The sequence below is a fragment of the Fukomys damarensis genome, unplaced genomic scaffold, assembly GCF_012274545.1.
Source record: "Fukomys damarensis isolate Sample0158 unplaced genomic scaffold, DMR_v1.0_HiC HiC_scaffold_26, whole genome shotgun sequence".
NCBI classification, from domain to species: Eukaryota; Metazoa; Chordata; class Mammalia; order Rodentia; family Bathyergidae; genus Fukomys; species Fukomys damarensis.
The window spans coordinates 1,387,262-1,409,667 of record NW_022900938.1 but is presented as its reverse complement, the minus strand read 5'-3'; the positions used below and the strand labels follow the sequence as shown (position 1 = coordinate 1,409,667).

At 47.3% G+C, this 22,406-nt stretch overlaps 1 long non-coding RNA gene across 1 annotated transcript; it reads right to left on the bottom strand.

Annotated features, from left to right (window-relative positions):
- Positions 1 to 7,089: 7,089 nt before the first annotated feature.
- On the bottom strand, positions 7,090 to 22,286 carry LOC104867567. Its single transcript, XR_781811.1, has 4 exons — positions 21,918 to 22,286; positions 19,245 to 19,463; positions 8,225 to 8,420; positions 7,090 to 7,208 (listed from the first exon to the last, which is right to left on the bottom strand). It is a non-coding gene; the product is annotated as an uncharacterized LOC104867567 (long non-coding RNA).
- Between the last annotated feature and the right edge of the window lie 120 nt (positions 22,287 to 22,406).

The following is a 22,406-nucleotide window of genomic DNA, read 5'->3' as shown; positions in this document are numbered from 1 at the left end:
TGTGCAGACTTTGTTGAAATTCTCTGTATAAGTCAAAGATCTCCATGTGGAGTAAAATTAGACAAAAAAATCTGAAGTCCCCTTGGATTGTACAATCAAACAATACAAAGCGAGTGGTATGGAACAGAGACGGAGTTTATTCCAACCGCAGATAATCAGTAGATGAGGCCAGGAAGCAATGCTCCCTCTGGCTTAAGCAATTACACATCAAGTTTGTTCTCGGCAGGCTGAACATGCACAGTGGTGCTATTAACTCAGATGTTAAAGGTCTTCCTAAATAACAGCCCATTCCCTCTAATAGTAGAACAAAAACAAAGATAAATTATTCAAGTGTTTGCTTAACCTGATGCTGAAACATATATACTCAGGTCCAGGCACCTGACTGCCAAGGGAGCCCATCTGGCCCGGAACCGACTATTTGTTGTGTAATCCCTCTCATCTGTAGGGAGGCTTACATTGGAAACCAGGAAATAGATTTCTGAAATTTTAGTCATAAAGTTTACACTGCTCCATTTGTGAGACAACTCACTGGAGACCCCAGCCAGCAGGGCACAATCAGTTTCTTCCTTCTCTCTAACAGAATACTGAATGAAAAACATCTTTAGCAACATTTTTGTAGCTCTCCACTCCAGTGGGAAGAAACAATGACCCTTTCGGACTGGCTGGGCATTGCACAGACTTTATTTCAGCTTCAGAATATTACAAGGCCTCTCTACCATGACTCCATTCTCCAGGTAGGAAGCAGCTTTCTGAGATCACACGGCCACTCGCAGCCAGGCTGGCCCCAGGCTGGCCTTAAGCCTGCGCCTCTCACTGCACTGCTCCAGCAGATCACAGCTCTGCTGGCTTGGAGCACAGCCCTGGGGTTCATCTGTCGCCAGTGCCTGTGCTCAGATTTCGAGGAGAAAGGTTTCCTGGGCTCATTTATCTCCTGCTCCCTGGAGAGATGGCATCTTAGCAACTGCTAAGGCTCACTGCAATGTGATGTTGTGTGATTTAGTTTTTGAACCTCTGAGATGATGCTTGAGAACGAAAGAATGAAGACTCAAATGAAAGAGCCTAGGATGGTGGGGTGCCAGGAGCAGGGTGGAGCTTTGCCTATACTTAAATTCCTCTGGGTGGGGCCGGGTGTGAGGACACAGTGGCAGAGCAGGGAGGAGAGTGATCCCCAAGGAAGGGCCCGCCCCTGCCTGGTGCTGGGACTGCTGTAAGCACCAACTGGGCCACACCGGCTGCTCTACCACTGAACACCTTCCTACCCCCGAAGGCACCTACGCCCCAGCCAGGCATCCTCACCACCCCAGATAAGGCCACTTGGGCCATTTTGGGGCTGGGTTCCTACCCCATGCTCAGAACTGCACCCCGGCCCTCTGTTTGTTTGTTTGTTACTGGGCATCAAACTCAGGTCCTTGTGCTTTCAAGGCAGGCGGCAGAACCACTGAGCTAAATCCCTGGCGCCCCTGGTGCTGTGTTTAATTTTTGAACAACTTTATAATAGCTCCAAGTTGAGTATATTGGTGAGAGATGTGAAAAGTTAAGAGTGCAAGGGCCAGATCATCACTGCTCAGTGTGGCAGCCCCAGCTGCCTATGCTGGTGTTAAATACGTTTCTAATTAATCACATTTAAGTTTTTCAGTTGCACGTGCCCCATTCCTAGTGCTCAGTGGCCATATGAGTTGAGTGGGCTCTGTACTGGACAGCACAGACACAGGCTGTCCACCACCACGGGGAGTCCTCTGGGACCACTCTGGGCCATGCTCTAACACGTAACACAGCTGGAGGCTGCTCTGAATGACAGAACAGTGTCCACCCTCCTGTCTCTCTGACACTGTGCTCAGCTTCCTCCTCTTCTGGGTGACTGCTCCACGCAACCTCTGCCTGCTGCCACGGTGTCTTCTCGAGGGGCTGGTCCAGTCCGCTGTGGGCAGGGAGAGTGACGGCGTCTATCCTCCCTCCCGGTGATGCAGGTGTGCAGGTACCAGCAAACCTCAGGCCAGGACCGGGCATACAGGCACATGCGTGGGCCTCCTTTATTTAAGGTCCATGATGTGCCACCAGAGGCCGGGACAGGGCCTCTGCCCAAGAAGACTGGAAACTCCCAACTGCTATTCCGTGCTTTATTATCTGTCCCTTGACTTCTAAAATAAGCTACTGAGGTGACAGAAGGAGTGAAAGATGGATGATGCAGTGAAAATATTCTGTGCTGCTGGGTCACAAATATCTTGGGAAAAGGCCTTCAAGTCAAGAGGGACTTAGGTCCTGGAAACCCAAGGAGTCATGAAAATCTCCTAAATTTACTTTAACCTAAGAAACTTGTGTTTCTTTAATGCTGATTAAGATGCCCAAGGACCCCAGCTTCTGAGGGAGGCAGTGAGGATGGAGGCAGGGACAGGATCGGCCCAGGTTAAGGAATCTCAGAGGTGTGTACGACAGAGTGCACGGAACCACCCACCAGTCTAGCACAGCAGTGGGAGGGAGGCGAGGAAACGGGAGAGCATCAGGAGGTGAGGGCAGAACGTCATCTGACAGCCCTGCCACCCTGCGTGTGACCTGCCACACCCCAACCTCACACTAGGGTGCCCGAAAGCCCCTCCCACTGACTCCCAGGCTTGCTGACTTGCCCCACTCTTGCCAGCCTCTCCGACTGCAGCTTGGTTCTGCAGAGCTGTGTGAGTCCACAGAGCCTGGCATGCCTGCGAAGCCGTGTTTTCGAGCCTGTCCCTAAAGGGCCAAGCCCTGGGAGATGCTTGCAGTCACAGCTGTCAGAGTCAGGGGCCAGAGGCCAGTGGGGCCCTTTGGTTCAGAGGAAATAAAACGTCATTTAGGGCTAGGACACAGAGGAGTAAATGTCACTTCTGCTCTTTGACAGCTCTTCAGGATCTGGAGCAATGTAAGTGATATCTTTGATTCTCAATTTCTCTGTTTGTAAAGGAAAAATGCTCCCTCTAAAGCACTGACTCATTATCTAGAAATTTGTCAGTTAAAAGAAAAGATTGAACATTTCTCCTACCTTTCCAATACAAACAGTATTTCCGGGTAGCCAGGCAGCCCAAACTGTCCAGGGGAAGCGTTCTGTAACATGACAAGGTCCTGCTAACTCGAGTGGAAATAACACAGGGTCAGGACATTGGCTTTGCGCAGACCCTAGAATCAAACTGCTTTAGGCAAAGGCTGGGAACCAGGGGACGCGATGGTGCTGAAGGGATTGGTGGCTGCCCCCAGCCTGGGGACACCGCACCGGGCTCCCCACGGGGTGTGCCTTGAAGCCCACCGCTGAGGAGCTCCTGCAACGGGCCACACTTCAGCCCCATCTGGAGCCAACCCAGGCCACTGGGAACGAGGGTAAAGATCCAAGCCCAGATGCCAGGTGGAGAGACAGGCAGCTCCAGAACGTGAAATTCTGCAGGAAACTGAGTCCATTTGCGCAGCAAGTAAATGTGGAGAAAACCGGGGGCCAGATCTGACCAAAAGACCCCTGAGACAGGCCGTCGTGCTGTGTGTGGTGATCACAGCCACATGAGCGCTTCGGAAAGGGCTCTGCCTGGCTACACACAGGCTTGTGGGAGTCGCACTGTCAGCCTGTTTGGGTGTGGTAAGGGCGCTGTGGTCACTGGAGACAAGACCCACACTGGGGCGCTATGCATATTAATTATGTGGGGAGTGAAGTATCACAATTGTCAAAATTTGCTTTAAAAATCTTTATAAAACCAAAAGGAAAAAATGAGGGAGGTGAAAGGAGAAAAAGACAACAAAATAAAGAAAAAAGAGAAACAACCCCATAGCATGAATAGAAACTGATGAGATGGATCTAGGACGGCTCAGAGCCTAAGGTGGGGTCTGTAGGGCCCTTGGGAAACCCCCCTCCCTCCACCTGTGCTGCACCACTGCTCTGAATTCGGATTCTGCAGGTCCTGAGCAGGGCCAGGCCGGCCATAGCACTGCCTGGAAAGCCCTGGGTGTCCTAACACCACTCCTCTTCCACCCTCTCTTCTACACATCTCCGTGATAGAAGGATTCAAATCGTGGCTTCTTCTGAAGCAAAAAAATGAAGTACCGCATTGTTCCCTCACTGTGAGGAGTCCGTGGGCTGAGTGGGGCTTGGAGGCGGACACAGGGCCGTGTCCTCGCCTCTTCCTCCCCAGGATGCAGCCCAGAGCCCACGGCAGGCAGACATTTGTAACCTGCTGAAACCCAGCCTAAAATGTCTGCATTTCAGGAAATGTCTCAGATTTAGTCAGAAGACGATGTACCAGCTGCTGCTTCACGTGTGATACACCACGTTCACTCGGCAAAGTTCTAATCTTGCCTTTTGATTTTCCCAGTGTGTCTGTACAAAAATTACCCCATCATTTCAAATGTCCCCACATTAGGCAAACCAAATAGCTTCTCAAAGAAGATAAAAAGACAATAGTTCAAGCTCAAGCTCGGGCAGCCCGGTACCATCAGTGGTGGGCAACAGCCGGGGTGCAGGGGCTCCCTGAGCTGACGCCCTCCCTCTGTGGGCCCAGTGGGGACCCGAGTGCCATGGTTTGGGCAAGCCAAGGGACAGGCCCCCGTGACACCTGCACCCTCCCTGCAGCAACACACACAGCTCCGTGGACCCCAACAGCCGGATCAGCCTGGGGCACCTGTCTCCGTTCCCACTGTCACCGCCCCAAGCCCTGCCTGGCTTTCCTGCTACACAGGCATCCACGCACAGCTGGCAGCGCCCACACCTGCCCATCCTACAGAGCAGGAAAGAATCTTTATGCTCACAACGAGTGCTGGTTCCGGGACAGCGGACCACAGTGCCCTGGTGAGGACGCTGACCACTCCACTGCCGGGGCACACCCAGCCATTGTCCCTGCAGCCAACGCCACCATGCCACGCCGGGTCTCCCAGTGCAGTGGAGGAGTGCTGGCCAGGCTCAGAGGCGGAAGGAACAGCACCGACAGCTTCACCCCCGACCGACAGACTTGGCTCCCAGGGTTGGCAAGGTTTTCCCAAGCTGTTGTCTGTCTGCCCTCCCATTTCTCCAGTCCTCTTCTGAAAAGGGTGATCTAATAACACCTTTAAAATATATAATGAGTAAGTAAATGTGGTGTTTATGTACAGTGGGGCACCATTGTGTCATAAAAATGATAAACGTGTCATCTGAAGAAAAGGTATGCACCTTGAGATCATAACAAGTTTAAGTATCACATGGTTTCTCACATAGGAAAATCTCAATATACATATTACAAAATAAAAGAGAGATAATAGAAAAAAAGAGAAAGAACAAAAGATATTACAGTCCAGCACAAATTATCTAAAAGTGTGTCTTGACTTACTACAATTGTCTTACATGTTTTTTTGCCGATTAGCCTGGTTTTCAGTCTGTATAAAAGACAATTAACTCTATCCAGTCTTACAAGATAAGTAACTGAATCTGATGCTGGAAAAGTGAAAGGCAGGTGGAGGGTACACAGGGAGGTGCACAGGTAGCAATCCCCTCAGTGAGTGCAATCAGTGTGTACTGAAACACGTACTAATAAAGGAAGAAGAAAGAAGAAAAAAATAAATATAAAAATAAAATGTATTTCTTAAACTCTCGTTGTTGGCTGATGTTACTGATGAAAAACATTTCTCTGCAGCTATGTGGCACTTCCAGCCCTCATGCGGGAGACTTCCGTGAGTTTGGTCACAGCACTCTTGGCAAAGGAGAATGAGGCAACGAGATGATTCCTGGGGTGGTAAGAATCCAGGATTCGTGTTCTCAGCAGAGTGCTTTTCCTGAGGCTGGAATGTAGTATCTTACCGAGAAAATGCAACAACAGAAGAAATAACGTGGCCGGTATGTAAGACTCCTTCGCTGAGCACGCCTGCCTGGCCTGGGTCCCCACTGGCCCTGGAGACCGCTCCCTTCCACTTTTGTTCCTGTCACAAGCAGTTCAGGACTCCTGGAGCAAACAGAGCTGAAATTTCACTGTTACACAGACTTCGCCTCAGCAGCTCACGGAGCGTAACTCGCCAGCCCGCTGCGCTCCACGTTTGCACGGCAGGCGGCGGAACCACTAAACTAAATCCCCGGCCCACGCACTCCACGTCTGATACCAGCCAAAGCACGCAACTTGTGAAGGAAGCCTCACGTCTATCCCTGCCTTTCTCTGGGACCTGCTGCCTGAATGTGTGGCCTGTCATCATTTTTCCTAAATCAGAGCTCCAGTCATGCTCAAAAAAGGATGAAATATTTTCAGAAGCAAATACCAATCAAAAGAGTATTTTCTATCCCCTAGCACCTCAGACTCAAAGTAGAGGAAGGAAAGAAAGAGCACAAAATCTAAAAATTAAACTGGGTGCTAGACTTGAAATCTTATAAGCATCCTCTAGTTTTTGTGCAGCTCTCTTAATATAGCCAACTTTCTTGTTTAGCTGATTTCTTATTTATGTAATTTTTTAATGAGAAGGGAGGAAAATCTTTGCTAGAAGTGATAAAAAATCTTTCAGATGGTAAAACAGATAGCCCTGAAAGTTTTTGCCTAAATCTATACACATATCTAAAATAAAACTGGCCGATTACTCTCGCTACAGTGTGTTGGAAAAGAGCGGCACTTGAAAATACGGCGTAGCAGGGCAGCTGCATTGCCTCTAATTAAGTACAGACGAGGAAGAATTATTCCTGGTGGAGTCCATGGAAGAGGAGTGGTAGAAATTTCTGTCTTTGCAATTCAAAATTATTTTAAAGATAGAACATTTCTTTTCCAATGTCTTCATTAAACGGAGCTGTTAGAATTGTCTCCAAACGTCCCCAAAAAGTACAAAGCTAACCAGTATTCCTACCCCATCTGCTCAGCTTTGAAGTGTGAAGCTGTGACCGTCCCCCTAGATCTTGCACCATTATCAAAGCCATCTCATTAGGCCCAGTGCAGTTAAAGCACGGGGCCCTCCTCGCTCCAACACAAACACTGCATTAACAAAGCAACCGCAATGGTTCTCCCCCACACGGCTAAAACGCCAAGACATTCTTACCATATGTACGCATGCACGAGATACAGACATTTATTGTGCTAGAACATCACTGAGAAGTACATTAAACATGTTGACTAGAGCTGGATGTTATTCTAAGGGGTTGGAAAAATAACAATGCGGCTGATCTTCACGATGAAAGAGCAGGGACATTAAGCTGAAAAATGAGACCAAGTGCAATTCCTCAACTGCATTTCCACCGACACATTCATTGCCTGTTCTTTCTTGAGATAGCAGAAAATAACAGAAAGGGGGAGCAAAACTATTGCATAAGTCTGGATGCCACGGCTCACTCTGTCGAATTTCATATCAAAGGGACAAATAAGCTTACTATAGAGACATGTTGATAGCAACACAGGGTGGCTTAAAATGAGCGGGGCTTGCTCGGAAAGGGGTTTCTGTGTGTATCTGTGAGCTGTTCCCTTATTATTGGCATGGCAATAAAAGATAAAATGCAAAGGGAAATGTGTCATCTATTAGGGAAATGAGGTCAGGATAAGTGCTTGCTTGATTTCACGTCTAAACCCTTCGTATGGGCTCTGGAGAAAACTTTGCTCTTATGGACATGACTGCTCAAGAATGTTCCCTGTGGCACTATTTGTACTAGGAAAAATGGAAAATGATCTGAGCATTTACATACTGGGGGACAGATAAAACATGACATGCTCAGACTGTGATGTTTAAATGGCAGTTCTCAGGAAGGAGCTGGACCTAGACATACCGCCATGGACAGATTTCCAAGACCTCCGCCGAGTGAAGTTAGGTGTGAGAGCATTTGGACCACAGGCACACACAAGAGGTCCTAAATTGAATTTGTAAGTACATTCAGCCCTCCATAGCCACAGCTTCTCCACCCACAGATTCAACCAACCATGGACTGAAAGTCAGAGGGAAAATTGCACCTGTACTGAACGTGTGCAGACTGCTCTCCTGTCCTTATTCCTTACAACAACACAGTGGCAACTATTCACATCACATTTACCTTGTACTGGGGCCTCCAAGAAACCTAGGAGTGACTCATGTACCCAGGGGGACATGCCGTGTACCAAGGGAACCGAGCAAACGTGGGTCTGGGTCTACGGGAGCACCTGCTATGAACACCTGATGGGTGGTGAGGTGCCCAAGAGAAAGCATGGGGCTGGATGGGGTGCCCTGAGCTCAGGACACCAGGAATTATGGGCAGGGAATGATTCAGGCAGCCAGGAATGAAGGTCATGATCGGAGGTGTATTTTAACTTACCTGCAGTGCTTAAGTTAAGTGAGGATTCTTGGTTCCCCTGCTGTCTTGATGGAAAACTGTACGAGGTGTCCTTGGGTTTCAGGTCTGTTTCCCAGCTTCAGGATGAGCTTTGGACCTTTCCTTGTCCTCGTTCTATACACGGGAACACGTGTCCATGGCCTCCGTGGGGACAGAGATGCAGGCATTGACAAAGGGGCTGGGGACAGGAAGGTTCACAGGAACACTTTATATGTGCATATTTCTGTCCAATAATCCAAGAGGCTTGTTGTTTCTTTGTAGGTTATATCTGCTGTATTTACCACTTTGTGCAACATGAAAAATTACATTTTCCTGAATGATTTAACATATTCAGCTTATACTATACCTGACAGCTTATTTTAATTTATCCCACAGTTCTCTCTTGTAATAGGGGTATTTGTTTGTTTGTTTGTTTATCGAGACAGGGTCTCATCGGACTGGGCTTGAACTCACTACATAGCCCAGGCTACCCTTGAATTTTCAGTGATCCTCCTGTCTCAGCCTCCCAAGTGCTGAGATTGTAGGCATGCACCACCATGCCTAGCATCTCTCTGACAATGGTCTTGCATACAGACATTGTGACTGCAGCTTTTTTGGGGGAAGATATTCTGTTCTTCCGCCCTGATTGTCCCTACAGCATTCACAGTTAGAGATGGAGACAGCAGACTCTCCAGACCTGCTCAGACGGTCCCGGTGTCTCTCTGAGCTCACACGGCACCTCTGTGATGGGTCACGAGCATCACCTGGCAAATGGAGCACCAGTGGAGGAGAAACCAGAAGCACTGCCAACCTCTCCTGCTTCAGTATTTGGACTCTCAGGACAGAATGGAGAGAAGGGGCCCACTGTGCTCATGGCAGAAGGGACCAGCCCGGGCCCACAGGGCTCAGCACCCTCTGAGGAGGCCACAGAGAATCACCATGGTGATGACTGCTGCACACAAGGCCGGTGCCACTCACAGCTGTGTTCACAGGAGGGTTCCACTCCACCATAGCTACAAACACTAAAAACTCTGAAAGAGACACAAAATATTTCCTACAAGCAATGGGCACAAAGAAACTTGGACTCAGGTTGTTCAGCCCTGATTGCTCATTTTGCCCTCTGCGCATTGGGCTTTCCCACCCATCTACTCAACAAGAAATCACTGGTTGGTCCGTGCTTATCAGAAACCTAGGGGCAGACATCCATGTGTTGTGATGGGTGGGTTCCCTTGCTATTGGGCTTGTCACTGCTAAGTACCATTTCTCCTGTTAAGAGTCTCTCACTTTCTGTCAGGGAGCCTGTAGAAAGGCTGCGAGTACCAGAGTACCCCAAAAAATAGCTCAGTGGGACAAGGTGCCACACGGACACCCAGGAAGCCTCCCCTGGCAACTGTATGGGTTCAGCTTCACAGGACTGTTGCCATCTTGAGTTGTAACCACCATGATTTCCCCAGTGAAAGTTGAGCCAGGCTCTGATTCCCCGCCAAGACTATACATAGGCCAAACCATTACAGAGGTATGGAGAACAGTGGACACCAAGACCCTGCCACCAGGAATGTGCGTTAGTCTCTGCTAACAGCTGAAGATAAATCAGGTGCATTTGGCTTGGATGATGTCACTTTTGTCCTGGACAAAATGTACACCCCGCCTTCTGTCCCAAATCAAGTCGGTCTTACTGCCACCCAGTCCCCAAATAAGTGACACTCTGTGCCTTCCTAGCACCGTCTGCCTCTTTCCTGGGTGTCACAGGGGCCAGTATGGGTCAGTTCCCATACTCAGAGTCAGACTGCTCCAGAGCCACAGGGTAGCGGCATGTGACCAGCCTTCAACATACATTCTGCCCCACGCAGTTACCAAGTGTCACACTGACCCTTATGCCCAGTCAGTGTCCACCAAAATGGCACTCAAATGGTCTACGTGAGTTTCTTTGGCTTCCTTGTGTGGTCAGCGCCCAGGCATCTTCCTGGCCCCTGGCAGTATCAAACCAGCCCTGCCTCTCAACACCAGCTACCCACCAGTTGGATCCCCTCTCCTCACAGCCCTCCTGGTGGCCACTGCCCAGGCAAGGCCACCCCACACATCCCCCTCCCACCTCCTGCAGTCTCCTGGGGACAATGTTCCTTGCCTGTGCAGCAACTCTGCCGGCCCTGCTCTCTGTATAGGTTGAGCTGTTTTCCCCACAGTCAGACATGGAACAGGGTCACAAAGATATATTGGTTACCATGCAGTCATGGTGGGCTGGGTTGTCCCCTAACACAACGTGCCTGGTGTCCTCAGGAAAAGAGGGAACTGGGACACAACACACAGGTTATGTGGACAGGAAGTGAGCTATGGACCCAAAAAGGGAGTGGGCCTCCTCACAGCTTGGTCTTCTGGCCTCTAGTCTGCTCCTCTGTGGAAGTCTGCTGCCCTAGCCCTCATAACTTTGTGAATCGGCCTTTCTGCTCCTCCCTGCACCTGGATGGGGAGTTTGAGAGAAAATCCAAGTCAGGGCAGGCCTCCCTGCCCCTCTTCCTTCTGAGGAGCCGGCTGTCAGCAGCAAGCACAAGTTCAAGTCCTCACTGCCTGTCTATGAGCTGTCAGGGCACCTGTTCCTGTCAGAAGAATCTGTCTCTTCCTCTGGAAGGGTAAGCACAACCATCACTAGACTTACCAGTTATGAGGCAGGATTTCCATCGAAAGATAAACTTCTACGGAACTGTGCAAAATGTGGGAGAGGTGAAGTAGACTGTCTGGAACACTTTCCTCCTAAGGCCTCCTCCTCTGTTTGCTTTCCAACTCGGCCGCCAGGAGCAAACCCTGTACCCCACCAGAAAGTCGGACAGGGGCATTGCCATCCCTGCCTCCTTCTCCCTGTGACAATGCTGTAGCCAACCAGTTAGCAGAGAACTCAGAAGGTCACGCACAGGTAGAGGAGCTACCTCCAGATATTATCTTACTATGTGTTTGTGATTAGCTCAATCGGAGCATGACTTACTTAATACACGCGCTCCAACAGCCCCCTAACGCTACTCCAGGGAGGCTGCGCTCGTTTCCGCGGCACAGCACTTCTGAACCTGCGGGTCTCACTCCGGTGCATGCGTGAGGGTGAGAGGCTGGAGCCCTGCGGGCGTGAAATCGCTGTGCGGTGGCTTCAGGATCTTCTGATCCTGGAAATCACCATCAGTGCTCCGAATCAGGGATGAAAAGGAAAAGGAATTCAAGGAAAGGACCTCCAAGGCTGGGGAGCCTGGGTTCCAAAGCATGATACTCAGTCGCTTGCTATAAATAGCCTAATAAGTCCACGTCTCTAAAACACCATCAGCAATTACATGAAATACTCATCTCTGAGTGCTGTAGTAGCTACTGCGGTCAGAAATCTAAAGCCCTGAAACTTTAGCACCCCGCCCTGCCCCGCCGCCCAAGGGCTGCCTTTGCCAGTGTGGGGGGAGCATTTTATGCCTCCAGCGACCACTGATGGCTTCTTCCTGGCTGGTCCAAGTGAAGTGAGGGTGCCCCAGCTTTTAACTGTAAATCCTATACCTTCTAGGCTCGGAACGAATGGCAAGAAGTGCTCAGTCGGGCGCAAAGCTTGGGCGCGCACCACTGGGTCAGGAGAGTCGCGGGACGGCTGTTCTCATCTGCGGTTAAGTGACCATCGGGAGTGGGGCAGCCGATGGGAGGAAGAGCCCCCAAGCCCCGGGCGCACTACCCAGTTCACAGCTGTGGTTAAACTGGGACTTGCTCCGCAACATGGGCCTGGGTGTCCCTCTCCCAGACACGAGATGCCCGGCCTGCATCGTGCGCCCCTCGGCGGCAGCAGAGAGGACAGCAGCGCTGCCGGGCAGGGCGGGGCTGCCCACACCTGACCGCAGGCTCCCGGCGGCCCTGCCCGTCCTCCTCGTGTTTCACAGGGGCAGCTGTGCCCTGCTCATGTTTGTGAAGCGGGTAGCAATATGCATCCGTGAACACCTGGCAACTCTCTTTCGTGGTTAACTTGTCTGAAAGTCACTGGAAATCCGTCTTCATAGCTTCAATACTTTCCCAATGCTTGATCCCTTAGTTTTTAGTTTTGCACAGCGGCAATACCTCGTGATTTTACCAAATGCTTACAGAGATCTGCCAAGTGAGCCATTGTTCCCACGCCATGGCAATGGGGGCGGGAACCGTGCCAGAAGCCCACACCGGAACCCAGGAACCAGGGCTGCGTCCTGAGGCGATCTCCAGCGGGGATGGGAACCTGCGCGCAGAAGTCTTGGAATCCGAAGTGGTCCTGACTGGCACTCACAGGGCCCGGCGGTGCCGAGTGCGGAAGCCCGGGACTGTCGTGACACACATCCTCCAACGCATACGATGCTTGAGACCATCGATATCCACAAGGCTGCAGGTTCCAGTTAAGCTCGTTAAGGTTTTATATATTTGAAGAGAAACCCCAAAATTAAAATCAACCATGAAAGAGCTATTTCTCTATTCATACAACTTCCTTAACTAGCCTTTTTTCTTCCCTGTCTCCAAAATAATAACTTCTATCTCGCTAGCACAGTATAGGCATTTGATCAATGCCATTTTTAAAAAGCTCGTTTCCACATAATTTACAAAAAAACCACAGCTATGGTACAGACTTTTAAAGCTGGGTGTTCTAAACCGACGTGACAGGTAGCCATGTCTTCACTGGAAAATCGCTGGGACGATTTGCCTCAGCGCCTTGTTCTCTGATGCTTCCCTTCTATCTCCACTCAGCCCTCTCATAACAGCTTGTGTGTGTGAACAACAGATCTTTGTGAAACCAGAGCCTGTCTCCTGCACATGCAAACAGGTCATGAGGAGGTGTGGAAGACACAGAGGTAGCACAGCAGCCCTCAGGAATCATGTGGAAACAATTTATAGAAGGCCAGAAATTCAGGCTGAATATCTTCACTGGTGAATTCTAATTCAGTTCAAAGGGGAGTGTTTTTGTAAATTTACCAATGATTCCAAATTAGATGAAATCATTGAAGGATCCAAGATAATTTTTAAAATCACCAATAATGATAGTAAAGACTTCAGCTAAAGATAAGACTATGGATCTATATGTCTATTTAGACTCCTAATAATAACGCAAGAAAAATTGGCAAAGAGATTGTTTTTAAAGCATTAACTCCCTCAGACAAACAGAAGCATAAGGGACTGTGTTGGAAGTTGGGGAGGAGATACACAAGCAGTAGGTGACTGAACAGACCCTAGGCAGCCATGAAGGACAGCAGAGAGGCAGCCTGACCCATGCCACAGAGCCTGAAAATGAGCGGGACTGGAAGCCTCACTTGGGGAGGAAGGTGAAGGTCAAACTCCAAATCAGAAGTCTGGTAGGAAGTCTGCCTGCACTCCACACTCCACACAGAGAGGCAACTACTTTACCCACCCCCTTGGGGCGATGCCAGAGGCAAAACATGAGGTTTTTGGCTGGGAATCCTGGGCACTGCTGAGGACAGGGGTGAGTAATGAAGAGAGGAACTCAGGGAACATGGACATATAAATGCCAAGGCCTTTAGCCGATGTCATGACACTCATTAACGGATCTACACTGCAGGCTGGGACTGGAAGATACTTCTCTGGGGAACTTCAGCCCAGAGGAAAGAGTGAAAAGACACTGACATGGGGGATACCTAAAGAAACAACCCAGCCAGATCATCCTCCATTGGACAAGCCACATATACACACCAGATGTGTGTCCACTCAGAGTGTCCATTAATGTCCACTCAGAGTCAGCAGCCAACTAGGATCAACTGACATCCAAGGAAAACAAGCCCTGTTTGAGAGCAGGGAAGACACAGACACTATGTAGGAAGAAGAGGCCAAGACTATTTTCTGGTAATGCATTCATGAAGTAAAGCCAATATATTATTGTAACAAAAAAGTAGAACATTTAGGGAGTAAATAAAAGCACTTGGAAATTAATGTGGAAGAAATGAAAATTTTACTGAACACTTGGGATATGAAGCATAGGCAATATGCCAGAAAGTATTATAAAAAATGAACTGATCCAAAATAAGACAGAAAATAAATGTTAGAGTATAAGAGTTCTAATATCCAAATAATAGTTTCCAGAAAGAACTGAGAAAATGAAAGAAATCATCAATGGATTAATTCAAGAGAATTTTCCAGCACTGAAGTACAAGAGTCTCAAGGATTTCAGAGTCCAATAAATACCCAGCATAATGAATGAAAAGAGATTTTATATAGAGATATGTCACAGAAATCTCACCTCACAGAAATGTCAGAACACTGGAAACAAAGTGACAATCTCATAGGCTTCTAGAGAGAAATATCAGGTCACATCCAAAAGATCAGAAATCAAAGATGCTTCACAAGTCTCAATAGCAGTATGGACAAAAGAACTCAATGATACAAGGACTCCAAAACAAAGGAAAGTTATTTCTAATCCAGAATTCTATACCTAGCTAAACTAACAATTAAGTGTAAAGACAAAGTAATGAAATCTTAAGAAATGCAAGGTCTCAAAACTGTACATTATAGTTTATTATAGAAAACAAATAAAGATATATTCCACCATAACAAGGGCATCAATTAAGACAGAAGAGAAAGACAGAGACAGTCTTAGAGAGTTATCTGGGCTTGGGAACAAGGGAATCTGACATGGAGGGAGTGGAAGGGAACACTCAAGATGACAAAAGGAGATCCCATGATGACATTACCCCAACATACAGAGTGCAGTTGGTCCTAACTAGAGCAGGTCAGAGAGTTCTAGAAAGTATCTCTTTAAGAAGATGAAATTAATGGAACACCCAATGCATGTATTGTTTTATCTAAATGCATGGAGAAATGTCATTATTGATGAAGGAATTTGGGGTTAAACCAATGAGGAGGATAGTCATGCATGGCTTAGCATCAGGGATACATTCTAAAACATGCATCATCGGAAGATTCTGTCATTGTAAACAGGGTAGAACATTCTTTTACAAGCCTAGAGATGGTATAATATATTGCACATCTAGGCTACGTGATGTATATAGCATCGTATATGCAATCCAATGTTGGCTGAAGCATTGTTATGTAGTCTACCAGTATATGTAAAACACCAGTAGAACAAGTAATCAAAAAGATAATAATCAATTTCAACAAAAAGTTATGCAGAAAAGGTAAAAAATAACATTCTAAATGACTTGCTATGAATAATATTTATATAATTATAGTACTATAACCACTAAACATTAAATTTTGGTATAAATATATTGAGAGGAGGGAGATGGACAGTGCATGCACGCATGTGTGTGTGTGTGTGTGTGCATGTGTGTGTGTGTGTGCATGTGTGTGTGTGTGTGCATGTGTGTGTGTGTGTGCATGTGTGTGTGTGTGTGCATGTGTGTGTGTGTGTGCATGTGTGTGTGTGTGTGCATGTGTGTGTGTGTGTGCATGTGTGTGTGTGTGTGCATGTGTGTGTGTGTGTGCATGTGTGTGTGTGTGTGCATGTGTGTGTGTGTGTGCATGTGTGTGTGTGTGTGCATGTGTGTGTGTGTGTGCATGTGTGTGTGTGTGTGCATGTGTGTGTGTGTGTGCATGTGTGTGTGTGTGTGCATGTGTGTGTGTGTGTGCATGTGTGTGTGTGTGTGCATGTGTGTGTGTGTGTGTGTGTGTAATAGGGGTGGGGTGAGAGAGGAAGTTAAATTTTCATCTTTTGCACCAAGAATTTAATAGACAATGCCTAAAACTGAAAAAAACAAGAGGTATGAAAAACCAATGTAAGGATGACATTTAGATATCTATAGTTAAATAATAAAGTTAGAGTTGAATGTACTTGGCTCTGTGAGAAGGAAATTGAAGTGTATGTATGGATTGGGAAGGACAAGGAGGTAGTAAAGAATTTTTGGAATAAATCCTATAGAACATTTGACTTTTAGACAGATGCATTAGTTTGATTTGAAGAAAAATAAAAAAGCAGGAAAGAAAGGGAAAGAAGAAAAAAGAAGAGGAAGGGGGAAAGAAAAATGTTCAGACATACTGGAAATAAAAATGAGATATGACCTAAACTATCAAATGTGATTTTTTACAGAAAATGAAAGCCAAAGTCTAAAGTATAGAGAAAATCTAAATGCCCTACATAAACACAGACTGTTTCATGCGTCTTCTGAGCTCTAAGTTTTAAACCAACAGTCAGATGACAACATGTGAAGATGGATTCCTGCTCTCCCAGTCCTGCCCCTCAGGATCTGTAAGGGCGACAAGATAACGCCCTCTTGGTGCCCCACCCAGCACACCGGGGAGTCTCTTAACTCTCCCAATCAGCTTCTGTAGTGAGTTCCCTACATCTGTCTGCTCTCCCACATCTGTCCTCTTCCACACAGGCAAGAGGATTGTCCTGTGTTCAAAGCCAGCAACACCACTTTCTTGATGGTTCCCACTGCCTTCGGATAAGGTTGGAACTCCTCAGCCCAGCAGCCAAAGCTTCGTAATCAGGGCTCTGAGGACCGCAAGCTCTCTCCCCATCCTACTCTACAACCTCAAGAATTCCTCCCTGTTCTTGAGGTCAGAAAGCTCTCACATCTGCATCATTTCTCTCTTTATTCTAGAGGTTCTCCAGAGAAAATATACATAAATTATGTGTGGTACTATTCTGCACACACAAATGCATAGGCTTGGCATGTACACGTAATGTTGACATAAATCCCCTGAACACCAGTTTTGGACCCACTTTAAGAACTCCTTCCTTAAGGTATAAGTAACTTACAGCTGATACCCAAAAACTGCAGAATTTCTGCATATCTGAACTGTGCATATCAATATTCACTGTTTTTAAGTCACCAGAATGTCTTGCATTACCTTTTGTCTCCAAAAAAGTTAACAAAGTTCTCTAGAAGTTGATTTCCCTAAAAAGGGGTCACTTCAGGAATAACATCCTTTCCTTCCACCTCAGAATTTCTCAGCATGCACACACACACAAAGACTTAAAAATTTGGATGTATCAGATGAACAGCTGTGTAGAAAGGAGAATGTAAAAATAAAAACTGCATGTTGGAGCAACAAAATAGTAACCATGTACAGTATATGACTGTTTTTAATCAGATGAAGATTGAAGCTATTACATTTCAAATCAAATGTTATAAATTAGTTCAAGAGTACAGCTGAGCTCTCATTTAATTAGAAATGTCCATGTTTAAATCATGAGGTACAGTAGCTGCCAGCAGAGCAAAAGGGCACGGGAGGGGGAATGCTGTGTCCAGACCTCAGGTTCCCAAGTACCCCCACCCTCAGGAACATCTGGGTGAGCTCTGATGGAAGGAAGAACTTCGTGTACTTGCTAATTGGAGTGTTAATGCAGTTGTCCATAATTGTTTTGAAGACAAAGTCATTATTCTGGTCTGGACAATTCCAAATTCTTCATTTTTGTGTGAAACATATTTTCCTCCGTGATGAACTTTAACTCTTTCTTGGATCAGAAAATAAAGCCAGCGTTGGGCCAAAATTTCCTTGGGAACCAACCCTCGGCTGTCAGTTCACATTAAAACACAGCCGGGGCCTCAGGGCTTCTCTTGGGAGCCCCTCAGATTTCCTGTTTCTGGTACTTGAAGGAACTCAGCTGAAGTCCAAATCTATATCCCAAATCCAATCCGCTATTGAGTAAAACCGAGGCAACATCATAGAGGGGTTTCTGAGGTCACAGGGAGAAGAATGAACTCAATTACCCTTCCGCCAGCCCCCGAGGGTCCTGTACTCCTCCCTCTCGTCATTAGCCATCCTATAGAAAGATGAGCCCAGCCAAAGGTCCCTCTGTTCCCCAGCTTCCCTAACTCAAGAATACCTCAGGTGACGTAGCTCAAAATTTCCAAATTAAATTGACACCTGGGGCTGAAATGATGCATGAGACAGGTCAGCTCTCAGGAAATCTTAGAAAGAGTGATGTACAGAGAAAAGGAGGGGAGATCAGAGGGAAGGGAGGTAGGAGTTAACATTTAAGTGGTTTTTCAACCTCATCATTACCCTGCTCAAGCAAATAGGACACAGATGGTAGAACATGCCTTCATCCTGCCCCCGAGTCCAGGGAACTCATTAGAAACTACTGTTTGTTCCTTGCAACCTATTGTGAATCTGTAAAGGGCAAAATCATTGATGACTCTTCTCTGGCCACATCCTACAGAAGTCAGTGTCCCCAAGGCTGTGAGGCGAAGTGGGAGGGTGACCACAGAGCCATGGAGTGAGTCACGTCACACAGTTCTTCCAGGCCGGCTCTTCCCGAGGAACTGAGGAGTGATTAGGCTGCCTGCATTTGTAAAAACGGTTTCCAGCAGGAAGTGACAACCCCAAACTTTCTCCTCCTTCTGGCCACCAGGCCACCCTCCTCCACTGTGCACCAGAGAAAGGGTGAAGGGGAGCAAGTCCTCCACCCACAGACAGGTCTGGGTCCCTCTCAACCGCCCCATGCCGGCCTGAGGGCCACCAGCCAAAGTGTGATTCTGTGAAAGCCATCACCGAACTTTCAGTCACAGCTAAGAAGCAGCTATGGTTTTGTTTTCCCATGAGTTGCTTTTCTTTTGTCATCTGTTTCATCCAAAATAATTAAAAATAAAGGATTCAATATTTTCACCTCACCCCACCTCCCAGCAGTCGTAAAACTTCAGATTTCTTTCTGCTTTTCCATTCCCAAAGTGGAGGGATTATGCATTGTTTGTTGGCCTTAAACAATTGAGTATTTTTTTTACAATTGATTGCTGTACACTTTTTTGGTTTTGTCTAGTTAATCTGAAAATATCCTTATTAGTTTCAGAATGATTTGTGGGTAACTACATTGAAATATATATACCCCCCCCGCACTATAAACTTTAAAAGCATGAATACAGCAGTGCCTGGCTCAGGAACATCATTTGCTCCGGGATTCTGGAGAAGAAGCTACGCTCCTCTATGCAGGGAGGAGGCCACGGCTGTGTTCATCACCAGTGCGGAGACGGGGGGCAGAAGCAAAACTCTGCCAAATGCTTCTGACTTTGTACCAAGTTGTCTGCAAACAGAAGCGTTCATGAACTGAGGTACTGCTGTACTTTAGATTCATTCTTACCTAGTAACTGGACTTTCCATTGAATTGCTTTATCTAGATACCAACACTTCAGAGTTTTTACATCATCGCTGAGTCTCTATTAGCAGTGCAGTGTGATGACTTCAGCAGCTGAGATCAAAGCAGATCTCCCGTCTTCATGTATGACTGACACTTAAGATGATATGACCCGTGTTTGGAGAGAGTCGTCCATCAGCTCTTTTAATCTCCAAGCAAACACACCTGGAAAGAAAACATTTGCCAAGTCTGAAATAAGTTTAGGTGAAAATATTCTGGATCTTCTACCAAGCAATGTTAAGAAAACACAGGCTTTTGTTTTCATAACTGGTATTCTTCCAGTTCAAACTGTGCCTCCAAACCACAAAATGCCTGGTAGACATGGAGCCCCTTCCCTCCAATCCACGGCCCAACTCAAGATCTTGGCTCCCAAGCAATACCCAGCGGGGCGGCAACCCCTCCACACCAGCCCACCAGGCTGCCTCTCCCCACCATTACTTCCCAGGCTAAGCCCCAGTGTGTTTTCCTTACCCACAAAGGAGCAAAGGCAAATTGAGAAACCTTGGACACCACGACTGACAGCACGAAGAGGGGATGTGGAAGCCGGAGATGCACACACTCAGGAAACAGTGAAACACACGTTGGGGGTGGATTCCCAAGTGGAGGGCAGCACTAAGGGCTGTGCAGGATATGGAGGGTTGAAGAGGGCTCCAGTCTACCTGCAGGCTGCCCTTAGCTTAAAGAAGACCTGTCTGTAAAGGCAGAAACCCCACACTTCCCAGACTTCTGGGCAGAAGCTGCCACAGCAATGATCAAGCTCTTAGACGCTTGGTCAGAAAATACCCCAAGCACAGATACTTTAGGATGTTTCTTTCCTGCAAAGAAAGCACCACAAAAATGCAAGGATTTTTTTTTTTCTGTGATGAACCATAATACTTAATTTGTACTGGCATAATTAACTTAATTTGGCAGGAAAATTCTGGGACGTGGCCTTTGAAAGTGATGTCTGCTCCTTCCAGCGTCTTCCTGTAGAGCCAGGCAGCCAGCTCGGGAGTAGTGTGGCCTCCATGGGAGATCTCCTCTCGGACTTGCTGGCTCTCAGCACAGACCGAGATGGCAGCCCCTTGTTTCAGTGGCCAACCTGTACCACCCTAGACTCTGCCCTCACCCCCATCTCCTAGGCCTCATCAGCACTCCCCTCCCCATCCCAGAAATTGAAGGGTCAGAGCCAAGACGTGGACTCTGGAAGGATGAGGCAGCCTCCGGTGTGCGTGCACCTGTGCCCTGGACACTGTCGCCACCCCACCTCTCCTATCTGGAGGCCACCAACAGCCTTCAGACGTTAATGACTTCCAACTCTGTGGCTTGTGACTCTTGGACCTGTAACCAAAAGGAGAAAGCAGCCGTGCCCTTGTGTGGTGCCGCACATAAACCCAGAGTTATTTTTGAAGTTTACAAGACTGGTCCAGGCTCCTTAAAAGTCCCCCTTAAGCCTACAAAAGCAAATTCAAAGTGAAGGACAAAAGTTTTCAGGCGGTAATTAAAGCTTTAGCTATGCTATTATACCTCATTCCCCTGTCCTCTGGCAGCTGAACAACGAATCTTTTCAGAGGAAAGGAAAAAGAAGTTACACCCAGGAACCACAGAGCTACAGCAGCCCTACACTATTAATTTTAATCATGTGAGAAGATAAATATATGTCACTCCCTCCTAGTCATCTACACAGCTGGTCCTGGTATAGGTCTAAGGTTTATAACTACGTTCCCTTGCCTAAGACCTTTGTAGGCCACCAAAATGCGCTCACACTGCTTAATTAGAAGCACACCAAGTTTATATAGCTTTATTCCACTCACTTAAAAATAAATGTCTTTAAATTATTTGCAAAGCAACAGATTCTCTCTTCTAACTAGTGCTACCTTCCTCCCATTTTTAAAACTATAAAAGAAGAGGTGAGAACAAGAGCAGGCAACTCCTGTTTTATCTAGTTTCTCAACATCCTCTCACTTCTGAGTCAAAAAGGTATGATTTATAGTTTCTGCAACCTGAATCTTCTTCTGAAAAGCTTTTATTCTCAGTTTCAGATGATGCAATTGAATCAAATACTGAAAGAATGAACTGCTCTCTCTGGCAATTTCTTGAGCAGCCACATAAAAAGAGGGTTGCTGGCGGGAGGAGCCAACAGTGTGAATCTCAGCAGAGGCAAATTCTTTGGCATCTGTAATGGAGCATAATAGCTATAATTCCATTTGAGCGGCTGCCACTAATAAGCTGATAAAAACCGTGAGTGGAGACCCGGCGTGCATCTGTGCTCCTTCTCACAAATGCCTCTGCAGTCTCTCAATCTTGAACAGGAGGAGCCCAGGCCCATCAGAGGTACTGTTCGTGACAATGAGAGCCAGACTGGCTCTTCCCGCCCAGAGTGTGCAAAAAAGGAAAAAAACAGGGAAAAAACTCAGCTGCATCCTGACTCCAGAGGGTTTTTAAATCCGCAGTTATCAGGAATTCTCCTAGACATTTCCAGCTCCTCCAACTTGCAAGACAGTAACTTCAATGTGCTCCTAGTTAGCAGGAGGAATGGGAGGAAACTCTTCTCTCTCATGAAAACCACATCAAAAATAACAACCAGAAATTAAAATAGACTGTTCTCAAATGCTTAAGGCCTGGGATCCAAACGCTCACCTGTTGCCAAGAGGGTAGGACTCGGTAGCAAAGCATCTCTATGTAAATGACCACACAGCAGCGAACTTTCCAACCGGTGTGCGGTGAATGTGAAAACAAATGGTGTCTAGACCGCGTGTCATCACACACGTCCCAGGAGGGTGAAGGAAGCACAGGACCGGCACAGCAACGGCAAGGGAGGCCCAGGGGTCTTTGACCCTCAGATGCTAGGACCCTCAGGCCCACCCCTAGGTGCACCTGGCCCTGGCCCTGCTGGTAATTGAAGTCCAGGTAGTAAGGAGGGGTGGTCAGCACCGCTCCGCCTGCAGGAGTGCTCTGAAGGGTGCGGGTTGGCAGCTGGCGGGTCTATTTTTCACTCAGCCTGCTGAATAAAAACCATGCTGAAGAAAGGAGCTAAAGGTGTAGGGAAGGTGGGCTGAGTAGGGGAAAGGTAATAAGGGAAAAGAAAAAAATGTGAGATAATGAAAAGATGGAAATAAAGTATCTGTA